Consider the following 18622-nt stretch of genomic DNA (forward strand, 5'->3'; position numbering starts at 1 on the left):
CGTATTAGAGAGACACTCCACTTCTACCCCTCATGAACTTAGAACCCCGAAGGACAAAACTTTGCAGAGAAAAATCACCCTAAACAGAGTTAGAATATATGCCTTTCTCAAATTCTACTTACAGCAGAACAGACAAAATAAAATAAGCATCCCTTAAGAATACCTAATCTTGTGCCCATATGAACCCGAATCTGGTCCATGAATTCATATTACCCGTGTGGTTCAAAGCACACTAGTTAATATTTTATTTTAGTGTAGCTCCAAATTAGTAGTGCTCCTAGGTGCCTGATAGAAACAAATATACTGAAAAAATGATCTTCAAATGACAACCTCCAGGAACTCCTACCAATTAAAAATTAAACAATATGAGGACATAATATTTAAAAAATCATTAAACACATTAATGAGCCAGAATGCTAAAACACAACAGTAATGGTAATTACTAGTTACAGAATATTAGTTACTTTACAATATTCTTAATATATAAAGGAGGTATTGAAATTATAATGAAAAATAATGATTTATAAAAATTGAACAAGAAGATTTTTTTGCTGACAAAATATCTAAGATTTTAATATATAATAACCAAAATTAGAAACTCAATATGGGGAAAGAGGTAACAGATTTGACATTGCTGAATAGTGAATTACTGAATAAAAAGATGTTTCCAAAAAAAATGTCAGGATTAAAGCATGTCATTATTGAGTAAAGTGAAAATATATATAGTATATATTATATTATATATAATAATCTGTTCTCTCTGCCTGACTCATTCATTACTCTTCTGTCCTCAGACTGGGCCTTACAGCATTGGTTCTCCTGGTTCTCAAGACTTCAGACTTGGCATGGAACTTAGACCACTGGCTTTCTTGGTTCTCCAGCTTGCCAACAGCAGACTGTGGGATCTCTCAGACTCCGTAACAACATGAGCCAATTCCTTATAATAAATACCTTTGTGTATGTGTGTGTGTGTATGTATGTATACATGTATATATGTATTATATACATACATATAATATGTATATGCATATATAACCTATTGGTTTTGTTTCCCTAGAAAACCCAAATAATGTAGTAGAAGGAAAAAAGAGAGCGAGAGAAACAGGGAGAAAGGGAGAGAGACAGATAAATCAGATCAAATTGTTAATTATTCTTCACATTTTTATAATATTAACAAATTTCTCTCTTACTAAGTCATCTCAAGAGAGGCTGGATTTGTTAGAGCCTCCCACAGTGACTATTGCTACTTTCTGATATGTCAATTTCCTCTTTTTTGGGGAATCTTTTGAGTCATAATATCTAAAAAAGAAATGAGACCAAATCATACATGTATAGCCCAATAAATTTTCCTAAACTGAACACATCTGTGTACTGAGCACTCTGATCAATAAATGGCATTATTTATTAGCACACAAAAAACTCTTCTCATACTCATTTCAAACCATTTAACTCCTACCTCTTCAAGGTACACACTATCTGCCTTTGGTCACCAAAGATGGGTTTTTGTCTGTTTTTGAACATTCTATAAATAAAATAATAAGGTATATACTTATCTGTGTCTGGCCTCTTTTGCTTAACACTATGTGTATGAAGTTCATATAATTTGCTATACGTAGTTTCAGTTGTTCCCCTTCTTTTTTGTAGTTTCAAGTTTTTATTTAAATTCTAGTTAGTTAACATACAGTGTAATATTAGTTTCAGGAGTAGAACTTGGTGATTCATCACTTACATACAACACCCAGTGCTCATCACAACAAGCACCCCCCTTAATACCCATCACCCATTTAACCTAACCCCCACCCACCTCCCCTCCAGCTACCCTCAGTTTGTTCTCTATAGTTAAGAGTCTCTTATGGTTTGTCCCTCTTTTTTTCCTCCTATGTTCATTTGTTTTGTTTCTTAAATTCCACATATGAGTGAAGTCATATGGTATTTGTCTTTCTCTGACTTATTCCACTTTGCATGATAGTCTCTAGCTCCATCTACATCATTGCAAATGGCAAGATTACATTCTTTTTTACGGCTGAGTAATATTCCATTGTATAAACATACCACCTCTTTATCCATTCATCAGTGAATAGACCTGCGGGCTCTTTCCATTATTTGACTATTGTTGATAATGATGCTATAGATATTGGGATTAATGTATCCCTTGAAATCAGTATTTTTGTATCCTCTGGGTAAATACCTAGTAGTGCAATTGCTGGTTCACAGGGTAGTGTTATTTTTAACTTTTTAAGGGACCTCCATACTGTTTTCCAGAGTGGTTGCACCAGCTTGCGTTCCCACCAACAGTGTAAGAGGGTTCCCCTGCTCTGCATCCTCACCAACATCTGTTGTTTCCTGTGTTGTTAATTTTAGCCATTCTGACAGATGTGAGGTGATATCTCATTGTAGTTTTGATTTGTATTTCCCTGATGACGAGTGACGTTGGGCATCTTTTCATGTGTCTGTTAGCCATCTATATGTTTTCTTTGGAAAAATGTCTATTTATGTCCGGCCAATTTTTTAACTAGGTTATTTGGTTTTTTTAGGTATTAAGTTTGATTAAGTTCTTTATAGATTTTGGATAATAACCCTTTATCAGACATGTCTTTTGCAAATATCTTTTCCCATTCCGAAGCTTGCCTTTTAGTTTTGTTGATTGTTTACTTTGCTGTGCAGAAGCTTTTTATCTTGATGAAGTCCCAATAGTTCATTTTTGCTTTTGTTTCTTACCCCAGGATTCAGATCTAGTAAGAAGCGGCTAATGTCAAAGAGGTTGCTACCTGTGTTCTCCTTCGGGATTTTGATGGTTTCCTGTCTCACATTTAGGTCTTTCATCCTTTTGAATTGAAGTTTGTGTATGGGGTAAGAATGTGGTCCAGTTTCATTCTCTCGCATGTTGCTGTCCAGTTTTCCCATACCATTTGTTGAAGAGACTGTCTTTTTTTCCATTGGATATTCTTTCCTGCTTTGTTGAAGATTAGCTGACCATATAGTTGTGGGTCCATTTCAGGGTTTTCTATTCTGTTCCATTGGTCTATGTGTCTATTTCTGTGCCAGTACCATACCATCTTAATGACTACAGCTTCGTAATACAGCTTAACGTCCAGAACTGTGATGCTCCAGCTTTGCTTTTCTTTTTCAAGATTACTTTCGCTATTTGGGGTCTTTGTGGTTCCATACAAACTTTAGGATTGTTTGTTCTAGCTCTGTGAAAAATGCTGATGGTATTTTGATAGGGTTTGCATTGAATGTGTAGATAGATTGTTTTCAGTAGTATAGACATTTTAACAATATTTGTTTTTCCAATCCATGTGCATGGCATGTTTTTCCATTTCTTTGTGTTGTCACCTCAATTTCTTTTGTAAGTGTATTATACTCTTCAGAGTACAGATCTTTTACCTCTTCTGTTAGGTTTATTCTTAGGCATCTTATGGCTTTTGGTGAAATTGTAAATGGGATTGATTCCTTGATTTCTCTTTCGGTTGCTTCATTATTGGTGTATAGAAATGAGACAGATTTATGTATGCTGATTTTGTATCCTGAAACTTTACTGAACTTGTCTATCAGTTCTAGCAATTTTTTGGTGGAGTCTTTTGGGTTTTCTATATAGAGTATCAGGTTGTCTGTAAACAGTGAAAGTTTGACTACTTCCTTGCCGATTTGGATGCCTTTTATTTCTTTTTGTTGTCTGACCACTGAAGCTAGGACTTTCAGTACTATGTTAAATAACAGTGGTGAGAGGAATATCCTGTTTTGTTCTTGACCACAGAAGAAAAGCTCTCAGTTTTTCCCCACTGAGGATGGTATTAGCTGTGGGTCTTTTGTATATGGCCTTTCTGATATTGAGGTATGTTCCCTCTAACCCTACTTTGTTGAGGGTTTTTCAATCGGAAGACTGACAGAACAAACTGCACAACTAGAGGGAGAGGAGAGGCCACATCGTGGAAGGTAGGAGGTGTCGAAACGTGGTTTCGGGGAGAAATGTATCCCAGGTGCTGGGGAAGGGAGAGAGCCCTGGTCATGGAGAGAGGTGGAATAGAGAGAGAGAGAAAGATCCCATGAGAGAGGAATGCACTGGGGATTGCACAAAGAAAACATTTCCCCAAAACCACTGACTGGGAAAAAGAGAGGGGCTGATTTTTGGGAATTTTTATGAACAGCAGGGCTCAAACACTGGAGTTCTAGAAGTCTGTAGCATGGCTGGTGTAGAGCCCTGAGGGCACTGCAGTGCCCCTGTGGAGAAGGAGGGCAGACATCCCAGAAGGCAGACAGTGCTATCTGAGGATCCCCTGGGATGCACTTGGGAGAGACAGTTCCCCCTACTTGAAGCACATCTGGGAGAGGTGGCATTGCCTCACTGGGGACAAAAGAGCCGGGGATACCATTTCTCTCCCCTATCCCCCAGCACAGGTGCAGAGAAACTGGCTGAGGGTGGCTAACCTGGACACTGGCTCTTTGCTGTGCTTTACTCCAAACTCCACATCCATGTGCTTTGGTGCGATTGCCCTCCTGGGACAAACCTACACCAGTCCCAGCGAGGCAAGACCCTCCCCCAGAGGAACAGCATGGGTCTTTGCCATGCCAGGTCCCTAATGTTTGGGGTTTTAAAACTCAGCCAGCCTGCCTGGAATAGGCAGGCAGACATCCCAGACACAGACAAGATGAAGGCAGTGAGCTGAGGGATACCCGGGACACATGAAGGGAGATTGTGCTGCGAGGCAGGCAGACATCCCAGACACAGACAAGATGAAGGCAGTGAGCTGAGGGATACCTGGGACACATGAAGGGAGATTGTTCACTCTCCTGTGAGGGCTTCCAGGAGAGCTGCAGGTGTGAACTCCCCTCTCCAGGGATGAGGGAGCTAGCTGGCACCATTTTCCTCCCCCACCCATTAGAATAAACTAACTTCAGTGAGCAGCACAGCGCCAGCAGTGGCAGCCTAAACCACTTACACCAAGCCCCACCCCTCTGCGTTCTGCAGGTGCTACTTTTCTAGGGCAAGGGTGCCCGAGAACCAGAGCAGGGGACCCCTCTCCTAGAAGACCAGCATGTCTACTGGTCTACTGACAAGTATGTCACCCCCCACCCTCCATGTCTACTGACCATGAGTTCTGCAAAACTTCAGCTTCACTGGAAATAGCCTCAGGTCTCTTTTAACAAGCAGACCAGAGCACGTCTAGTTAAAACCTGCCACACTCTGGCCAAGGTCCAAACGCTCCCCACTGCAGGCAAGGAGAAACCCACCAAAATCAACAAAAGCAGGCCAACACCAAGACATATTGTAGCAACAGAAAACACAGATAAGGCATGAATCCTAAAAGCAGCAAGACAAAAGAAATCCCTAACTTACAAGGGAAGACAAATAAGGCTAGCAACAGATCTATCCACAGAAACTCGACAGGCGAGAAGAAAGTGGCGTGATATGTTCAACATGCTGTATAGGAAAAATATGCAGCCAAGAATACTCTACCCAGCAAAGTTGTCATTCAGAATAGAAGGAGAGAGAAAGAATTTCCTAGGCAAACAAAAACTAAAGGAGTTCATGACCACTAAGCCAGCCCTATAAGAAATATTAAAGGGAACTCTTTGAAAAGGAAAGAAAGACCAAAAGTGACGGACTAGAAAGGAACAGAGAAAACCTACAGAAACAACAACAAAACAAATAATAAAATGGCACTAAGGGGCGCCTGGGTGGCTCAGTTGGTTGGGCGGCTGCCTTCGGCTTAGGTCGTGATCCTGGAGTCCCGGGATCGAGTCCCGCATCGGGCTCCCTGCTCGGCGGGGAGTCTGCTCCTCCCTCTGACCCTCCCCCCTCTCATGTGCTCTCTCTCTCTCTCTCTCTCTCTCAAATAAATAAATAAAAATCTAAAAAAAAAAAATGGCACTAAATTCATATCTATCAGTAATTATTCTGAATGTAAATGGATTAAATGCTCCAAATAAAAGACAAAGGGTATCAGAATGGATAAAAAAAAACAAGACCCATCTAAATGCTGCCTACAAGAGATTCATTTTAGACCGAAAGACACCTGTAGATCAAAAGGGGGATGGAGGAGATGGAGAAATATTTATCATGCAAGTTGATGTCAAAAGAAAGCTGGAGTAGCAATACTTATATCAGACAAACTAGATTTTGAATCAAAGACCGTGACAAGAGATAAAGAAGGGCACTATATCATAATACGGGGTCTATCCAACAAGAAGATCTAATACACTATGAAACTTGAAGTCAACCACCAAAAAAATTTGGGAAGACCACAAATACATGGAGGTTAAAGAACATCCTACCAAAGAATGAAGGGGTCCATCAGGAAATTAGAGAAGAAATTAAAAAATACATGCAGGCAAATGAAAATGAAAACATGACAGTCCAAAATCTTTGGGATGTAGAAAAAGCTGTCATAAGAGGGAAGTATATAGCAATACAGTCTTACCTCAAGAAGCAAGAAAAATCTCAAATACGCAACCTAGCCTTACACTAAAAGAGCTAAAAAAGGAACAGCAAATAAAGCCTAAAGCCAGCAGAAGAAGGGAAATAATAAAGATCAGAGAAGAAATAAATGATATAGAAACAAACAAACAAAAACCCCAGTACAACAGATCAATGAAACCAGGAGCTGGTTCTTTGAAAGAATTAATAAAATTGACAAACCCTTAGCCAGATTTATCAAAAAGAAGAGAAAGGCCCCAAATAAAATCACAAATGAGAGAGATCACAACCAACACCACAGAAGTACATACAATTATAAGAGAATATTATGAAAAATTACATGCCAACAAATTGGGCAATCTGGAAGAAATGGATACATTCCTAGAAACATATAAACTACCAAAAGTAAAATAGGAAGAAATAGAAAACTTGAACAGACTCATAACCAGCAGAGAAATTGAATCAGTAATCAAAAATCTCCCAACAAACAGAAGTCCGGGGCCAGATGGCTTCCCAGGGGAAATCTACCAAACATTTAAAGAGGAGTTAATACCTCTTCTTCTCAAACTGTTCCCAAAAATAGAAATGGAAGGGAAACTTCCAAATTCATTCTATGAGGCCAACATTACCTTGATTTGCAAACCAGACAAGGACCCCACTAAAAATGAGAATTACAGGCCAATATCCCTGATGAACATGGATGCAAAAAATTCTCAATAAGATACTAGCAAATCAAATCCAACAGTACATTAAAAGAACCATTCACCACGATCAAGTGCGATTTATTCCTGGGTTACAATACTGGTTCATTAATCACAAATCAAAGGGATACACCACATTAATAAAAGAAAGGATAAGAACCATATGATCCTCAATAGATGCAGTTAGTTCACTTTCATTGCCATATAGTATTCCAGTGTGCAATTTCTACCATAATTCATGTATACATTTCTACTGTAGATGGACATTTGGGTTGTTTCCAGTTTTTAGCCATTTGAATAGTGCTGCTATAATCATACCTGAGTATATCTTTTGATGAACATATGCACACATTTCTGTAGCTATATTCCTAGAATTGGAATGGTATGTCATAGGACGGGCATTATTTTCAGCTTTAACCAATACCAAAAAACCACATCACATTTAGGACAGATAGCTCTGGGCAACCTTTGGTTTGGGATAGCTTTCTTCCAGTATACGCTAGCACTCTGAGGAAGAAACAGATAAATCTTCATGGAAACACCGGCATTTATTTACTTCACAGAAAACCTGAGTAAGCTTTATTATAGTATTTTTATCTCATAACAAATATCAGTCCAACAGAAGGGAGAATAATTTGGCAGAACAGTGATACATTAATCAAACTGTTGAGGAAGTATCTTTATAATGTCAAATCTTAATGTGACCCCATAAGTCAAATTAGCTCATGAATAACACAATGGAAGTAAAAGATTTACACATAGTAAAAGAAAATACATACAAGTAAAAGAATATATAAGAAAATAACATATAAACAAAAGGCAGAGAAACAAGCCTTTTATCTCCTCCCTTGGACTCCCAATTTCATGTACATTTTCTATTTGTTCAGGGATAATAATTTTCTGAACTTTTGTAGACACAGATTAAGATAAGAATTAACCAAAATGCTTACTTAAGAAAGTGCTGACAAGATCAAAGAACTCAAAGAATCAGTTAAGATATATCAATAATTTTATGGAACATGGAGTTAACTTGGATAGTGGCAGCCATCTGCCTTGAAAGTAAATTATTTATCCCTTTAGCAATTCATGCATTGCGCAAGGCAGCAACCTGAAGTATTTACATAACAAATAGAGCAGCAGTTAATAATACACAATTTAAACCACCGAACATGTTTCTAATTACTGTACAATAATTTCAGGGCCACTATATTCAAATGCAATCAGTCTTACAGGGAGTTCAAAATATTTCAGAATCTGAAATGATGATCTTACTAAAAAGGCCAGGTAACAGTAATGGCAGCATTACTTTGGTGTTAATCCTTTCAATCTACAATCAGATCTCTTGAGCTTTAAATGCCCTACTGCAGACATCTACACTCCCACAATCAAGGCAGAACAAGATAAAGTTAAGTTGAAAATCTATCAAACATTTTGGTATGTTATGTAAGACTGGAATTAACATTTACAACATCATCAGGAACATGTAATTTTGTTTTCTGAAACAATGTTTTAATCCAGAATGTTGCTAAATTATGTTTAAAAAAAGAAAACAAGCAAAAACATTACTTGTGTAAAGGCACCAAAATACTAAAATTTTATGTGGAATACTGTAACTATGACAAATCTGCTATATAATTCTAATCTTCTCTTGTTGACATAAAAAAATTAGCCACCGAGAAATCACAAAAACACCAAAGGAATATTGGAAAAGAAGCATATTATATAGCTGAAGAACTTGGAGCAGTAGGAGAATTTTCATTTATTTAAGCTTCCTGGGAAAAGTGCAGACAGTGCGGGGTCTGCGACTTCGAAGGGTATGATTGAAGGGACGGGGGCAGACAGAATTTTAGTGAGACAATTAGGCGCTGTAGTGGCAGCCTTTTCTTCTGCATCATACAGCAGTCTAAAATAAGCGAACCAATTACAGTGAGTGAAGCCACCAACAAAAAAAAAGACAAATACTGTATGATTCCATTTATATGAGCTACTTAGCACAGTCAAAACTAGAGGCCAGGAAGCAGATTGGTGGTTTCTTCTTGGCGGGGAGAGAGGGGTAAACAGTAGTTTAATAGACGTAGAGTTTCAAGATGTTTCAAGATGTTGAAACTTTCAAGTTTCAAGAGTTTTACAAGATGAGTTACAGAGAATGATGGTGGTTATGGATGCACAACATTATGAATGTGTTAGTACCACTTCACTATGCACATAAAAATAGTTAAGACGGTCGACGTTATGCTATGTGTATTTTGCCACAATGAAAAAATAGGATAAAATAAAAAATAAAAATAAAATAAAATAAATGAGCCCATGGAGAAAGCTACATTTTTCTCTGATTTCTGGCACCCACATTTCAATAACTGATTGGCTGCTGGTGAGAGCTGAGGACTGTGGGAGTTGCCTAATCCAAACACATCATGTAATTACAATATTCTTCTTAAACCACTGACTTTCTCTTATATACTTTGCATCCAATCTATCAGTATGTTCTGACAATTTTACCCCCTAAATCTTACTTCTTTCCTTCTTCATTGCCATATCATTAGTCAAAACCATCATCATTGCTTGCCTAGATTACTGTAATACCTAACTGTTCTCAAAGTTTCAGTGTTCATTCATTCATACTCATTATCCAAACAAATGCCTATTTTAAAAAATGGACTGCCACCAACATGCTTCAAATATCTTATAATTTTGCTATTATTAGGGATAAAAACCTGAGTCATTTACATAACTCATAAAATAATCATTCATGGTTTAGTTCTACAGATAGCTCCACACTTTTTTTTTAATGCTTTACTTACTAGTTTAATTACCAGTGTTCAGGATTTTCTCCTGAAGATCTTTTTTTCTCCCAAACTTTATTGAGGAATAATTGATATACATAATTACATATATTTAAAATGTACATCTTGAAGATTTGATATACATATGCACTGTAGCATGGTTATACCAAGATCAAGATAATAAACACTTCCATTACCTCACATAGTAGCTCCTTTTTTGTTGTTGTTTGACAGTGCTTAAATTCTACTCTCATCCTGTAGATAATTTATTCATATTGACAAAAATATACTGAACCCACACCATGTGTCAAGCACTCAGCTATGGCATTCTTAAAGATGAAGAAAACATGATCCTCAATATTTTAGACTTTTCATCTAGTACATGTAAACAATTACGACAACACAATGTGTTAAAGGATGAAAACAAGGACCGCAGCTATGTAAAGGTCTCCAGAGTAGCATAGAGCTATGAGATTTCCAAGGAAGGTGATAACTGACTGGGCAGTGAATGGTGAGCAGAAGCTTTTCAGGCAAAAAGGACAGAAAATGACATTCAAAGCAGAGAAATATCATATGGATGTCAAAGTGTGTGTCATCATTTTGTAATAGTCAGCTAGGAGAGTTCAGAATCTCGAACTTAATGAAACCACTGATGTGGGTTGAGAGGAATGAGACAATAGAACCAAATTGTTAAATGATTTGTCTACAAGTCACTGTTAATGCTAGGATTGTACCTTCTAAGTAATGATAGTCCACTTTTAAGTGAGAATGAAATGGTCAGATAAAAAATTTCAAAGTGCTCTACACAAACAATGAATCATGGAACACTACATCAAAAACTAATGATGACTGGTGACTAACATAACATAATAAAATAAAATTAAAAAAAAATTTCAAAGTGCTCAAGTTGTGCATCTCACAGACGTATAAAACAAAATAAGACAAATAAAATAATTAGGTAGTTCCTTGCCAGGCCTGTGATACTTAGTGAGGTACAGGGAGTAGAACAAGTGTAAGAGAGGAGGGAAACATGCAGATGCATCTCATTCAGAACCTTTCCTTCCTTCCCTTCTTTCCTCCCCACTTCCCTCCTTCCTGCCTCTTCTCTCCTACCTTCCCTCTTTCCTTCCCTTCTCCCCTTTTAATTCAACAAATATCTATTTCACACTTTCCACATGGCCAGTCATCATTTTAAGCATTGGGAATCTAAAATTTACCTCTGGGTAAAGGGAGGCAAAAAATAAACGCACAGATAAAGACATTATAGACCCAGCTTCCAGTTCAATGCCTGAAAATTTTAATCTCTATGTAACATCTGAGAATGAAAGCTTTGGGGTAAAATGATTTTTTCAGTCTCATTTCTACCACTATCATGTGACCACATGCAAGTTATTTAATCTCTCTGGAGTTCAGCATCCCAATATGTAAAAGGGGGGAGGGTATCTGTACTTACAACATATGTTTGATTATTAAGTGATATGATATTTTATCTTGTGTCTGACACATCTCAAGTGCCCATGTTAGTTACTGAACTAGCTATTCATTACGTATTTGCTAAATCAGTATATTGGAGCAGAACAGAAATAAAACTAGAGAAGTATACTTTAATAAAAATTAAGAAAATAAAAAGCTGGAAGAAGGGTAACTTTCCACTAAGAAAGAATACTTTTTTGCAAACTTTTACCTTTCTTGATTTTCACTTCTTGACTTCTCTTTCCAATTCTAAACTTTCACCCTCAGTCTCTTCACATGCTTTCCTTACTATTAATAGAGCAAAAATACTATGAGTTACAAGTCCCTCCAAACTTCTGCAACTTATCAATTCATGTTTTTATTTCCTAATAATTACTGAGTTCTCTTACTCTTCTGAGAGAAATGGAGAGATTTATTTCATTTTTCTGAAAACTAGAACCCAATTAATCAATTATAAACAGCAAATTCTTTCAATAAATTTTTGGTTAATTCATTGACTTTTTAAGGATGATTTCTATTGTGTTCTATAAAAACACTTACAGACATGCCCAGAATAACACTACTTCAACATCAGATAAAGTTTTAATTTAATTAAATCAAATAAAAAAATTTAATGCACACACCTTTAATAACTGTGCTATGCAACAATATGTTTTAAAAGTTATTTGGTACAACCCAGATCAATAAGTTATTAAATACTTCCTCTTCTCCAGAAGACAAAGAATCAGCCTATTACACAAGAGAATACTTAGCTCCTCGTTTTCCTAGAAGTTCTAATATAAATATATATTATGTATTAAATATATCTATGATATCTATATTTATTAATTCTTTCATAGACAATGACTATATAAACCTTTTTACATCGAGATTTTATATTTTCATATACACTGACTACATACACCTTTTTACATCACTGAAATTTATACTTTTGTTTATTTTACTTTTAGAACTACTTTCTAGCAGCCTATAAAAATATCTGCTAAAAAGTAAATTTTCAGCATTTTTAAATGAATGTATCTTCAATAACTTATGCAATAAACATGTACTGAAAACCATGTTTCTATACTATAATGATACATATTAAGACACTGATTTATTATGAAGCTCATAAACTGCCAGTTCATGCATATTATAGTATGAATGGGTAAGCCAATATACAAATATAAACACGGTAAAAGCACACCTATAAAAAAAAAGTCTATACAGATAAAAGCCTTAAGGGTTTCTGAAGGCTAGTGACTACATTAGTTGGATAGAGGCAAGAGGGTTATAACATTTGGAAACATAAGCCAATGGACAACATCTGAAAACACACGTTAACAGATTTGGTACATGGTTTATTGATATTAAATCAAAATACATGATCTTTCCAATGTGTTGTCCCTCATTAGCAATGTATACTTCAATATGCTTTGCCAAACTGAAATGAATGTAGTATATTAACACAGCAATTCTATCAATCTCAGCAAATGAACCCATGATACACTTTCCTAGACAAAGTGTCTCTGATTTTTACTTGAAAAGAAGTTCAACTTTAGCATCCTCTAAAAGGCATAATGAGAGTACCTAATTTATAAAGAAATATGAGATCATTTATTTTCTAGATTGTATGGTCACTATTCATAGACAAAACCAGATTCTATCAAGCCTTAACTATCTACAGTTGCCTTTGAGATATGGTATTTTAAAAGTACATTTTTTATTCTTTATGCTTTTAGAATTCCTGGAATATGCCATATTAAGTTAAAAATGTAACTCACTGGCTAAACACACATAGTTTTCTGATACTATTAAAAACAAAATAATCTCTTTGCTTATTTCCATTAAAAAAATAGCATCTTTTATGTTCAGAGTGCTGTACCTGGTAACAGGAGAGACATGTTGACTAGGTTAGGTCCCCCTCATATCCAGAGGGACACCACACTTCTCTCTAGCACCCAACTCAGCTGATTTCTATAACTAATGTTGTTTACTTTCCATCTTCTCCTCTAAAATACACACTTTGTGATTGGAAGGTCTGTGTCTTTCTTTTGTCCCCTATTATCCCAACTGCTTAACAGTACCTTTTTCACACTGAGAAAGTAATTATTTGTTAAAATTTTGATTGGTTTGAAAAGAGACTTGTCCCTGTCCTTGAGAGGTGTATGCATATGCATGATTGTGTCATAAGTCTCTAAAAAGGAACTGGATTTTATCAGATTTTGGGTATGGGTTCCACTTCTGTATGTGGTCATCTTGGTCAGAATGCCAGCACTGTCCAATACAAATATAACTGGTGCCATAAATGTTAGCCATGTGTGTAATTTTAAACTTTCTATTACCACATTATAAAACTTAAAGAAACAGGTAAAATTAATTTTAATGTATTCTATTTAAACTGATACATTGAAAATATTTTAATTTTGCCATGTAATCAAGATAAAATGTTAATAAGATATTTTACATTTTGTATAGTAAGTCTCTGAAATGGGGCATTTTACAATTACACATCTCAGTTCAAACCAGCTACATTCAAAGTACTTAAAAGCAATATATGGCTAGTGGCTACCATACTGAAGAGCAGAGCTCTACAGTGAAAGGGAAGATATTAAAGTAATTTTGTTCCCTTTAGTGGAAAGATCATCAAAACATTTATTTAAGTAGATAAATCTATAAAACGTTCCCAAAATTTGGAATATACTATTGGAAATCTATCATAACTCATTTTTCTCAGATTGATTGCTTGAAGTGGAGTTTTAGCCCTCTTTGGCGGCTTTGATCCCACTTTTCCATTTCAATAGGGGAAAACTACTATCCTTTATGCCTTCCTCTGCCATTTTTTTCTCTTTTCATTTTTTCAAATTATTTTCTTTCTTTCTTACTTCCATAGTAGCGAAACGAAAAGAGAATAAGGAACCCCTGATTTTGAAGATTTAATTATTGCATTTCTGATGTTCACTTCTAATGCCTGGGGGGGGGGGAATCATTCTTCACTGAAAGACTTTTTCCTGCATAACTTCTATGACAAGTTTGTTGATATTATAAATATTGTTTGACATATTGTACCCAGAAACACACTTTTAGAACTGTCTTATTCAAGAATTTTCACAAAGTTGCCCAAACTTATACCTTCAAGCAAAAGGAATGAGTTTGTGATGCTGCCTACTCTGATGCTTTTGATTCAACTTTAATTTTTTATAGTTGAACATGTTGGATTGTTTGCAGTGTTCTAATCATGATTCTTCCCAAGAAATATTGGTGTGCAACAATCCCTACTCTTATTTATCTGTGTCCTATAACGATATTTCAGTTATTTTTATGTGTATACTGTATGGTCATAAATCAACAAAGGCTGTTTCCTCAGGGTGCCTGAGCATAGGTTTCCCACACTAGATTTATTCCAGGAGCATCACAGAGTTTTACAGAATTTTGGCTTATGTGGTCCTTTCACTATCTCTACCTCTCTCCTTTCTCTTTTCGTTAAATTAGGTTTAGCATGCTGTGCCAAGCATAGAGAAGGATTATGTATCTCTCTTCAAAACAGCCCAGTTTTAAAAAATATTATTAAAAGACAAAACCCTAGGCATTTTAAAATGCCCTGCAGTTTGGGCACCTGGGTGGCTCAGTTGGTTAAGCGACTGCCTTTGGCTCAGGTCATGATCCTGGAGTCCCGGGATCGAGTCCCATATCGGGCTCCTTGCTCAGCAGGGGGTCTGCTTCTCCCTCTGACCCTCCCCCCTCTCATGTGCTCTCTCTCTCTCATTCTCTCTCTCAAATAAATAAATAAAATCTTTAAAAAAAATAATAAAATTAAAAAAAATAATAAAATGCCCTGCAGTTTAAAAGGCTGGTAACCATCATTTCAGTTGGCCTACTTAACATAAACTGTAGCAACTGTACTATAACTGTTGTTATAGTCCTGTAAACAGTAAACAGAATACTAAAATAGCATGTATTTTGAAGTATCAAAGCTTTGAAAAGAAAGTACAAATTTTGTTTGGCATATAATCTAAATGTTACTGATTTTAGGCTAATGTTACCTCATTTCATTCTGTTTTTTGCTCCCCTAAAATTTGCATTTTATAGCTGGCTTTTGAAACATCACAATTTTAGTGTAAATAAAATGCCCTGTATTTAGGCAACAAAAATGTGAGCTTCAAAGAAATTAGCTTCCAAGCTAGTACTAGAAATATTTATTTTGGTCCATGAACAACAAACTCAAAATTACCTCTAGCAAATTATGCACCTAGCAATTATATTTAGCTAAGAAACACAATAGAAAAAAATTCTAAAATAGACTCTATTAAATATTTAAATAGGTCCAACTATTTACAAATAACATTTCTGTCTTTCTTTTACTCCTCACCTCCAGTCTGTTGAATCAATAGCATATACAGTATTTATAATTAAATAATCCTAATTATTTGAAAAAGTAGTAAGTGGAATTTTCAGCTGGGCATTTTAAAATGATAGCTGACAAATATTAATTCTGACCAGAGAAAGCAAGTCCATTTTCAATGTTGTCATGACCTTATCTGTTCTACAGTCTGTTCTAGCAATGCTATTCTAATTCTTGTAATCTCCCTAATTATTTTATAGTAACAATTTAATGATATAAGATTATTCTAGGAGTCTAAAAGAAAATATTTCTTTTTTATATAAAAATAAAAGGAACTATCCCTCAGCACTAGAATTACAGCCACAGAGGTAGCTATACTTGATCAGCTGTTCTTTGACACAGTGCAAGAAAGGATCCAAAATAAGCAAATGTGTGTTTGGGGCAAGATTCTTTTGCTGCATGACTGACTTGGTGGTGGAGTAGAGACATATGGAACTGAAAGGAAAAGGGAATGGAATTTTACTTTAATGAATACAATGAATATGTTTATATAAGCCAAAGAGTTTTCAATGTCACTGTATGACTAATGCTGAAGGAAGACTTGTTTGTGTCTATAAATGACATTGGTGCAATTCCTCAAGGCCATTTTATTATGTAAAATATTACTCCTTAGAAAAAATTGGACTTTCCTAGTAGGAAAAGAAAATATGCTAAAAACTGTTACTCTTACTCATGAATTAATATATTTTAGTTTCTATCATAAATTTAGGATGTAAACACCATTTTCTAGCCACCTGGCAGCAATTTTTTCCAGAGTACAATGTGCATGAAATGTAAGCAGTCACAACTTTACTGATTCCATTCTGTTCAGCGTTCATTTTAGCAATTAAAATAGAGTTGCTTTAATAAGAACTTCATCGTTATGACCCTACCACATAAATAAGATAAACAAAAATGAGGACAGCCTTGGGTTATTTGAGGAATGGGAAGACCATCAGCAAATGACCACAAACTGAGAAAATCATCTTCTTTGGAATTCAGACGATGACAAGGGTGACTTTTGCTTTGAAACATAAATGGTTTTTAAGGGTTTTGTATGAATGTCAGGCACTGGTTTCATTATCCCATTATTGCAGAGAGTTAGCAAAAATATATTACTCAAATCTTGGAATTAGTTGTGCTTTTATACACAAATTTTGCTGTATAGATAGATGCAAATAGAGAGATGCTACTTTCCTCAAGTAGGGATTTACTGACATTAAAGATATTAGTGAAGTCAAGAACTGAAAAATAAAGAAATGCTTTCTTATAGCACACGTGCTGGTCATGAACTACTACATATATTTTATCCACAAATACTACTTTCCAGTTGATTATCCAAGATAATCTGTGTAGATCGGTTACAAGTAGTAAGCTGACACATTTTGTCATTTAGTGAGCTTAATTTGATTTAAACTCTAAGAGAACGCGATGAAAATGCACCTATCATCAACTGTCTCAAAATTAATTTTTAGATGATTGAAAGCCTACTCTATTTCCTAAAGGGGCTAATTCCAAGGCAGGGGCAAACTTGACTACTCACAAAGCATGAAGAGCTTATAACAAGCTCTTGGTCAAACCTGATCAAAGTAAGCAGAATGCTGTAATCATCAATCTCATTACTGTGAGAAAATGGTATAGACGTTTAAAGCTTTATTACTCAAAGTGTGGTCCATCGACCAGCAGCATGGGCAAAACCTGGGAACTTGTTAGAAGTGCAGAATCCTAGGCTCCACCCAGATCTACTAAATTTTAACAATATCCCCAGGTGACTGAAGAAGCACTAGTTAAAAGGAAAATGGCAGAGTAACAATAAAATTCTCAAATTCCCTTTGATGGTAGTATGATTTCAGAAAGAAACCCCATCAACCATGGGCCAGTAACAGAAAAAAGAAAAATTATTGTGAACATGATAAAAAAATGCAGCCAAACTGAAAAACAAGAGAAGCAAATGAGAAGACTAAAGCAGAAGGAGATCAGAACACATGTCTGGAGAGGTGGCCTAGGTGGTGGTGTTTCATACCATCTACAGATATAAAGTTACAGATCTAAACCCAGCAGAGGCTAGATATTCACTGTTTAGGTGGACAGGCCCTATGTCACTTCATGTGTGACAGAGCACCTGAGCTAGACTGCTTGGGCTGTCTAAATGGAGTCTGAAAAATATATTTGTAAAATTAAATAGGCATGTTAACATATATAAATCATTATTTCCTGTAGGGGCAGCTGGATGGCTCAGTCAGTTAAGCATCAGATTCTTGGTTTCGGCTCAGGTTATGATCTCAGGGAGGAGTCTGCTTGAGATTCTCCCTCTCTCTATGCCCCTCCCCTCCTCTCTCTCTCTCTCAAATATATCTTAAAAAAAATCAACCAATCAATATTTCCTGTAAAAAATAGAGACTATGTAAAATTATTTTATGTTTAATAGAGAGAAAACTATAGGCAGTAACAAGGAATATGGGAGGTATTATTTCAGTGAGTAGTTTAAGCATGCCAAGGTCATTTTCTTGTTTGGGAGGAAGACAGATATACTTAATAACTTTAATTATTTTACGAGTGATATACAGTGTTAGAATGTTAAGTTAACCATTACCAAAAAAACTAATCAAATGAAAAATACATTGTGACATGAATGGAAGGTCAGAAATGAGAAAGTATAAAGTTAAGACAATTTATGACAAATACAAAACACAACAAGCATGGTGGAAATCAGTTTAAATATATCAATTTTCCCTAACATGGATTAAATTCACCTAAAATGTACAAAATCAAATAAAATGAAAAAGTATAAGAAAACACTAAAATTAAGTGACTCAAAACTCCAAGAATAAAAGAATGGGTAAATATATAACAGATAAATATTAAACAAAAGAAATCTGTAAAAGAA

Source organism: Leptonychotes weddellii, chromosome 12 (genome assembly GCF_054177405.1).
Source record: "Leptonychotes weddellii isolate Sample4059 chromosome 12, ASM5417740v2, whole genome shotgun sequence".
In the NCBI taxonomy this organism is placed as follows: Eukaryota; Metazoa; Chordata; class Mammalia; order Carnivora; family Phocidae; genus Leptonychotes; species Leptonychotes weddellii.